This window comes from Vigna unguiculata, chromosome 4 (assembly GCF_004118075.2).
Source record: "Vigna unguiculata cultivar IT97K-499-35 chromosome 4, ASM411807v1, whole genome shotgun sequence".
NCBI classification, from domain to species: Eukaryota; Viridiplantae; Streptophyta; class Magnoliopsida; order Fabales; family Fabaceae; genus Vigna; species Vigna unguiculata.
This window is the reverse complement of record NC_040282.1, coordinates 13,993,073-14,002,735: the sequence shown is the minus strand read 5'-3', so window position 1 is coordinate 14,002,735 and position 9,663 is coordinate 13,993,073.

The following is a 9,663-nucleotide window of genomic DNA, read 5'->3' as shown; positions in this document are numbered from 1 at the left end:
TCATGATTCTAAGCAATTTGTGCAAGCAAATAATCGGTGGAAAATGTGTATTACACTCAAAATAGTAGTAAACAAACTGGAAATGACAAAATAGTAGGAAGAAATGGAAATTAAAATGAATGCACCGAACAAAAATGAAAAAAACTCAAGGAAAAGCAATAAAAGATGGCTAGAAAATTGAAAGAACTTAAAAACACTTGTACACCATTGAATGAAGGAGTACTACAATTTGAATCACTAGAGATTCATGTAGCCTTAATCTCAATCGGTAGAAATGACAAGAACACCGTAGAAATGAACAAAAACAACAACAAATGGAAGAACAAGGGAAATACACACGGAATGAAGAGACAAGCCAAGAATCATGAAACCTTACTCAACAATGGTTGATTGCCGAAGTTGAGTGGCTTTTGATACCAAAATGGTGGAGCTCTTGGTGTGGAATGGATGAAAGCTCCATGAAGTAGACGTGATCCATGGAAGGGAGTGGAAGCAAGTTTTTAAGGCTCCTGCTAAGCATTGGTTTGGACTAAGGTGTTTGAAGGTTTAGCTTAAGAGAAAGCTAAGGAAGGTAGCTAAAGGAGATGATTCAATCCTCTAGCAAAGGAGACTCTCAATGCAATAGGGTGGAGTACTCTCAACACTATGCTTCTATTGCAAAATTCAGGAGTTAAAATGTACAAATGGTCTACTTTTGGCTTTTATATGTGAGCCTAAAGCTAGGCTAATTCTTGGCCCTTAGATCAAGCTTGGAGGAGAAGCTTTAATCATCACCCTTGGATGGTGGCTTGGAGAAGGAGACATCTTCCTAGTCTTGGATGAAGACTTGGAAAATGAGACACTCTCTTAGCCTTTGGATGAAGGAGGCACATGGGTGGAGTGTGGACTTGGCTCCATGGGATGCATGATCCATGAGGAAGTCATGGCCTAAGGGAGACTCTTAGTGGGTCGAGCCCATTTGTACATATAACACCTATTTTTATGTATTACACCATTATTGAAAGCAAAGCCCAAATATTGGCCCATTTAAAATCTATTCTACTGGCTTTGATGCACTTCTTCAAGTCTTGTTGATTTCTTTGGCCCATGAAAATAATGTGACAAGCCCATTAGATTTGTGTCCATCTATTGGGAGGCCCATTTGAATCTTCTTCATCATACTTCTTGTTATTGGGCCTTTTAATGGGTTGGGCTTGGGCTTGGGCTTGAAGGTGCAATTGGGCTTGGTGGGGTCACATCACTTCTCTCCCATTCCCGTTCTCTCTTTGTCTCTCCAATGCACTTCTCCATTTCAGTTTTCAAACAAAATAACTTATGCACGTGTAACATTTTTTTTAGTAAAGCTTTTTATAATAAAAATTTAAAAACTCTGATGTCACGCCCCGATTTGTCAAAATCTTGTCAAATTTTTTTGTTGAAATATCATTTTCGAAAATGATAAGTGAAAAAGTTTTCCGCCCTCGGCCCTAGAAGGAGAGAAAATTGATTGAGTGAGCTGAGAGAAAATAATGTGCACGCTGCACATAATCACGCTAAAGGAGAAAAGCTAAAACAACCACTACAAGGCTATAAGAAAAGCAACCACTACAAGGCTATAAGAAAGAAAGAGAACTACGCCCCTAAACGAAACATGTGGCTGCACACCGAAAAATAAAGGAACCATTCTATGCATACTATGAGTTCTTTAGCAAGCCACCAACGTATACGAGAAGAAGAAAAACTACCCTAATGGAAAAGGTGCTGCACCACACCACTAAACCAAGGCTAGCATTTGGGGGAATTCCTCGGCCCCCCCTTACGCGACCACAAACGGTTTCTTGGCAGCCCTCACCTGCATCTACGTGAAACAACCACATCCTTTTTCGCAACCCACCTCTAAACCGAGAGAAAAGACCCACCACAAAATCATGAAGAAAAACCAGTAAACAGCCACAGAACTATTGGCAACACCATGTCTTCACTGCAGCATGCTTTCGTTCGTTGGCTTGAGAGAAAGCACTGCGTATAACCTCCAACTATCAGAATGCTCATGAGAGGTGGTGAAGTTTTAGCCTTGTGAGTAAGATAAAACTCATAGAGTTTCACAACACGCATGCATCACAGCACACAACATTCATTGTCATGTATAGATACTTGCATATGTTCAAAACTTCGTTCATCAACCAACAAAATAAAGGAAATGAAAACAAACCCATGCGGAACCCATGTGCTATACTATAAACAACCCCAACCGATGAGTTTCAAGAACATGGACAGCGTAAACACATAACCTTTCTCCTCTTACGCGAACAGCTCACAGACCACCAGAATTCTGAGATAACACTCACGTTCTTTAAACTAGAACAACCACCTGGTTCATGCACTCATACAATAACCCTCATTGGTAGAGTTGCAGGAAAATTGAGAAAAACACCATGCATGCCCAATGGCGTCGCTGCAGGCATGAACAAAACTTCCAGGAAGCAACCCTCACCACATGAAAGGTCGTGACCACTCGTGAATGTGAGCACATGACTAGTCATGAGAATTACTTTAGCTGCATCGATGAGTCTTACGAAGAGGACCCGTACGATTCATGTGTCAGGAGAAAGAGGCTCTTGGATGAAAAAACTTATTCTCGTTGTACTTATTTATGTCATCAACAATACATTTTATAGGCTTACATTTTTTATTCATTGTACTCCCAACAGCTATAAAACTACTAGTAATTAATGCATTAACTATATAACGGTTAGTACATTAATCACCTAACGACTAGTTTCTCTTACAACGGCTAGTTACCCACAACGGCTAATACATTTAAGTTTATTAAAAATCCAACATCGTGTACCATGATAAATAACCCCAAACTCATAACGACTGTTCCTATACTCAAACCAACGGAAACGAAAATGTACCCATTCTAAGAACGAGTTCAGCATAAGCGATTTCCCGAACAAAACTTCACACAAAATACACACTAAAGTAACCATGCTGTGATGATGCAAAATGTAGAAAGAGAAGACAATTAAAACATACAGGTTCAACTTCCCCTACCAGGATAGTTCTCCCAAGCTTACCCTTTGTTGATTTAACATGTAAGAAACACGGGTTTGTGCTCAAGGCAATCATGCAACACTGAATATAATTTCAAAAGAAATGACCAAGTTTGTAGACTTAAGCCTTACATCTATTTTGCTAAAAAGTAGCAAAACATCTACACACATATGCACACATATGCACTAATAGCTTTATTCCTAAATTATAGGTAACTGAGTACCCATAAAATCTGACAAATAAACAAATTAACTCTTAAATTATTTTGACTCATTCAACAATCCATCCCTTAAATTGTATGCTCCTTGCAGCAATTTATTTATAAGTCTTCAACCATGCCTAGTGAGCTTCGTAGATGTCAAAACTCTTCAGCTTTAAGTGACTTTGTCATGATGTCTGCTAACTAATCTTTGGTACTGCAATAATTAGCTCAATAACACCATCATTGCATAGATCTCTCAAGAAGTGAAATCTAACATCAATGTGTATGCTCTTTCTGTGTAAGAATGGGTTTTCTACAATTTAATCGTAGAAAAATTATCACAAAGCATTGTTGTAGCTCTCTTTGATGGTGATTTAGGTGTTCCAAAGTTCTTCTCAACCAAACACATTGACATGCGCATAATATGCAACTGCTATAAATTTTTCTTCAGTTGTAGATAAACTTACCACATGTTATTTCTTTTTCGGTCTTTAAGATCCCCTACATAGTCACTTTCAATGTAACGTAGCATTCATTTGCTGTAAGAAAGTGGATCTCCTTTTGATGTTCCATGAATCAGTAAATCAGACTAACAAGGTATGCTATGTCTGGTCTTGTAGTCATAAGATACATGAGACTCCCCATAAGTTATTTAAACAACATCTATCAACCTTTGCTCCTTGATCAACTTTCAATAGTTTGCTATACCAAGCTCTAGGATCTTGCTTATATAAGGCCTTTTTGAGCTTATATACTTGATTTTCATGCCCCTTAAGCAAAAATCTAGTGGTTGTTCTAAGTAGATATCTTCATTGATAACTTGTGCAAGAAGGCTGATTTAATGTCAAGCTAGTAAATAGTCCATCTCTTTAGAGTTGCTAATGCAATAACAGTCTGTGTAAGACCCAAGAAAATTAAATAATTAAATAAATAATTATTTAACAAATGCGGGTAGTTTCTGGATTTCTACATGAACCGCTTGGCGGCGATGAACACCCGCTAGGCGACACAAGCAAGATTGGCTCGATTTTTGGTGTTGTGGGGTTTGTGGGTTGTTTTGATCGGGGGAAACATGAAATTTAACTGTTGGTTGAATATTGGATGCTTTTGCTTGTTGATTTCTATAGTAGTTTGAAGGAATTGGGTAAATAATGGTATGAACACATTTTAGGGCTTGGAAAGAATTGGGATTTTGAGCATCAGACTAATTGATGCCCCAATTACCTTAAGGAAACTGTAATTGCGCACTTAATCTGGTATTAGATATCATTGGAAGAATGATTGCCTATCAGATTATGGGATAGATAGAGAGATGCATTTTGGGATTTGTTGGGTCTACGCAAGTGTAGGGAAATTCTAGGTTTTACCCAGAATTGTATGCACCACCTGGCTATGGGTACGATGCGCACAAGGGCTCAATCGTGATAAATTGCTTATGAGAGTGAAACAAGGAACCTTAGACAGGGGACGAGGGGGCGGAGATGTGCCTAAATTAAGAGTGAGGAATGAATTTAATGTTAGATGGTGATTGAGAGTATTGAGATAAGAAATATAATGTAAATTAGGTGCATCAGGACATAACTACTGATAACGCTGTCGTCAAGCGATCAAATTAATACTACTTATCTATAACAACTTCAGTATTGTTAAGAAAGTAGCCAAAAAATTAGTATGGGTTAAGTTAACCCTAAGTCATCTCCCAACGAACACGGAATTGATTTTTAACAAGTTAGTTCTTATAATATCTATACAAAAGAGTTAGTCAAATAAAATAATAAAAATATGAAAGATAAAGATAAAAAATAAAATAAGATAGAAACAATAGTAAAAAAAATAGGTTGATTCCACTGCTTTTTCAAAATAGGATTCATCATTGGTTTCCTAAGATTATTGTTATTGATTTCTTGTTTAAGACTTCAAATTAATCAATGTAACTTCTCAATTAATTTGTTGGCGTCCTTCCTTTCAACTAAAGTAACTTCTCAATCAAAAGCAAGAACTTTGTAGATTAATCTTAGTAAATTTAACCAAAGTAACTTCTCAATTAAATATTACTAATCCTATTCATGTTCATTCTTTTACCTCTTATATCTAGTAAAAAGCTAATTAACCAATGTAACTTCTTGATCAATTCTAATCTAAGTTTTCACCTTTAATCAAAGTAACTTCTCAATTATTAACAAAAACTCATGCAATCATATGAAAGTTTCTAAAATTAATCAAAGTAACTTCTCAATTAAAATTTAAAAACCCTTGGACTTATACAATTGTAATGTTATGTAGATTTAACACCGTGCTAACTTGCTACAATGTAAAATCATTACTTTCACTAAATTAAGAACCAAAAGACATAGATGAAAATAATCTCAACAAGGATCAAAAGAACAAACAAATTAATTGATCTAACCTCAGAATCCAAATAAGAAATTACAATGGAATCAACCCAAGAAGTTCAGCACTCCATGAAATACAAAATAAAATAAAAATAGAGAGAAGAATAGAGAGAGAAAGGAAACGAAATTAGGCCCCCCTAAGGGTTCCTAAACTTCGAAGTCCCGGGCTTGTTCTTTCTGCTTCTCCCTTAGTGTCTTTATATAGGAATTGGACTGGGCTTTTCTATTGCTAAAATCTCTCAAACATCTTTTAAAATAAAGATAGAGATAAATATTTAAAAATATTTGGAGAGATATAGAATATTTGACAAATATAATTGGTTGATAATATCAATATCTAATATAATTAAATTAATTAATTAATTAAAGATATATGATAAATTATCACCAATTAGTATTTGTATTAATTTTGCAATCTCCTTAAATTATCTTCTAAATAATTCAATATCTTCAAGATATATTTGTTTGTTGTGGAACTAAAAAGATTCAAGAAGATCTTGTCATATTTAAAAAGATTTGGTAGTTATTATCTTTTAATATTTTATGATATAATTAAATAAGATAATTATTTAAAAATATCAAATAAAATATCTAAAGATATATTTTTTCCAAATTATCTTCTATCATAAAGATAAAGAAAACCGCAAGGTCCAAATTTTTTGTTCCTCTCGTTTTGGTTTAGCCAGACTTCTTCACTTTTTCAAGATTTTCTTGCTGTCTTCATGCAATGCTTGGCTTGGATTTTTGTATTTTTGATAATTTCTTATTCTTGGATTTATCTTTAAGGTGTCATGAAGCTTTAATCAATTTATTTCCACACCTCCACGAGCTTAACTTAGCTGCAACTGCACTAACACACCTCAAAATATCCAAAGAACATTTATGTAACTAAAAATCTATTTTTAACATGTTTTTGTATTTCATGCTCAATAAACCCAATTATAGGAAATCCCAATTAAAACAATCTTTAAGCACACAAATTCAATTAAATACCCAAAATTAAACATTAAATGAGGGCAAAAATACGCACTCATCAACTACGTATAAGATTATTTGCAGAATAAAACTTAGGATTTGGATACCTTTGGTAAATTTCTCAAGTGAAGGTAGGTCAAAATTATTGCTCTAAGGGTTGGGGGTTGCCATTGAAATTGTAGGAGAAGGGTTTGGAAGTATTAATACTAGAAATCAGATTATCTAAAACTGAAATTCAGATTGAGATATAGGATGAATGGTTGCTAGAATTGGAGTTCTTATGTTAGGCTTAACTTGTGATTGGGTTTGAAGGTGGATATGATCTCAAAGGGAATGGTAATAGTGTATTATTATGGTGCAGACATATAAGTAATATGGAAGATGATAAAATGTAGGTTTTCACAATTGGGTGAATCAAGGTGAGCCTGCTACAATTGAGAGGGGGAGACTTGGTTCTGCAAATTGTAAAACTAGTAAAGTTTCTATGATTGGTGTAGCACTTGACTGTGTGATTTGAACCACTAGGTGATAACAACCAATACATAAGGCTATTGGAGCGCGTAGCGCTTGGCGATGTTGTTATCCTGCTAGGTGACTATTGTGTGGACATTGGCACTGGGAGCGCGTGGCGCCTGACAGTAAGGTTTGTCCCACTAGACAATACATGCAGAGACAATGACTTCTGAGGCGCTTGGTGCCTGGCGGCTTGTGGCTTCCTCCAAGCGGTCTGCAACTGGTTTTCGCCTAGTGGCGCTCAAGAAGCGCTAAGCGATGACGTCAGGGCAATGACATGTTTTCTTTTAATGGTGTGGTCTACAAGGCTTTGGGTGATACCTTAATAATGGACTTTGCTAGAGCATTCCTTGAGTTGTGGTTGGAAATAAAATTCTTTGAGTCGTAGCTTGGAATGGAGGGTGAACATGTGGTGATGCCAGGTTGTGGTCTGTTGTGTGGTACCGGTGTGAGTGTGCGAGTTGTGGCTCATATGGATGGTCTCCACTCGATTATGAAATCACAGGTTATGGCCATTAATGTGCTAATCTGGTGTTGAGAGTACGAATTATGGTTCATATTGGGAACTCCACCTAACGTTACGGAGTGTGGTTTGTAACAAGATAGTCCGACACATGTTTCTACGAGTTGTGGCTTGTAAATGGTAGGACCACGAGTTGTGGCTTGTGGCAGCAAAGGATATCTTAGGGTTATCATATGAAGATGTAGAACATGGATAAATATGGTGGTCACCATGCTTTATGGAATCAGAGGATGAAGTTTCTCTGATGTGTGTGTGCATATATTTGAATTGTGTTTTTATATACATTTGAACTATGAGCTCACCCTATCTGTTTGTGATTGGCGATGATCGTGTAATTCATTACACGAGAGCATATGATGTTGTAGGTAGTGCTAGTGAGGCATAACGTTGAATCGAGACAGCATGGTGAGTTCATTTTATAGTTATTTCTTTTATTATGTAACTTATATTTGATTTATCAGTTTTTGGAAATGTAAAACTTGGAGTTTTAAATTACGGTTATTATCATGACACTTGATGAACGTTTTTAATTTTCTCACATTTTGGGAAAGACAGTTAAATAAATGTGAATTTATTTTCATATTATTCTATTTTGGGTTAAATATGATTTTGGTCCCTCAAGTTTCAGTGAAATTTAGAATTAGTCCCTCTTCAAAACTTTCGACCAATTTAGTCCTTCATCTTTAAAAATGCATGAATTTAGTCCTTTTAACCAAATTTTGTTAAGTTTATCTGACGTTTCAAGCGCATTTCATCATAGTATTTGAATTATTTATACAGTTTGACACATTTTTGCTTTAATGTTAACTCAAATTTTATCATAAAATGCGTTTAAAATGTCAAATAAACTTAACAAAATTTGGTAAGAAGGACTAAATCCATGCATTTATAAAGATAAAGGACTAAATTGGTATAAGGTTTCGAAGAGGGACTAATTTCAAAATTCACTGAAACTTGAGGGATCAAAAACATATTTAACCCTTCTATTTTTTTAAATTAGTAATATTTGGCCATGGTGTTACAATCTATATGGTTTCAAGTCAAGCTACCAGTGCAAGGATTTCTCTATAATTTATCCTTTCCTCTTGAGTGTAGCCTTTTGCTACAAGTCTAGCTTTGAATTTGTCAATCTCCCTAGTTTCCTTCAATTGTGTCTTAAAGATCCATTTGACGCCAATGACTTGGCAATTAGACGGTGGATCAACCAATTCCCATGTATCATTTCTTTTGAATGTGTTGTATTTCAGCATCCATCGCATCCCTCCATTGTTGACATTTTGATGCTTGATTATATGTTACTAGATCTACACCTGTAAACATGACATAATTCATAGCATATTCCACTAGTGCAAGAAGGGCTTTTGGCAGGGGTTATTTTTGTCATTTTGCCCCGGTACTATAACTGAGGCATAGTTGGACAAGACCAAAAAGGTTAGCTTTTTGCCTCAGGTCTCAACCAAAGCAGAAGCTCTATATTCTGCCTCGATTTTGCTGAGAACCGAGGCCATATGTGTCTCTCTGAATTTTCAACATCTTATCTTCTCCACCAGAAACCCTAGGCAGGCACCATGGTTCCCCACAGTTCCGTCAACCACCGCCACATCCGAAACTCAGAACCAAAGATCCACAACCATTGCAATCTTCTCCTTCATCGTAAGAGCAATTTGTGAATCGTGCCACCACCACGGAACCACCATGTTCTTCATACACGAAAATGTGAACATCACACTTGCATAAATGCAAACAAAAATCAACCACCTGTAGCAAATCACAAACCCTAAATCGTGTCTCCTCCCCCAAATCGCGAAACCACCTCCGTCACAACGACAAGTTTCTTCACGCTGCCGCCACCTACATGTCTCACCACCATCAACGAAAGATCTCCATCCACGCACAACACCAGTTTGCCACGCACCTGCAACACAATAAACTGATGCCCACTTCGCGAGCCCCAAATCACACTTCGCTAAGCCAGAACATGAATGAGCCAAACGCCAAGTAGTAGCAAGTGGTCGGAGCGC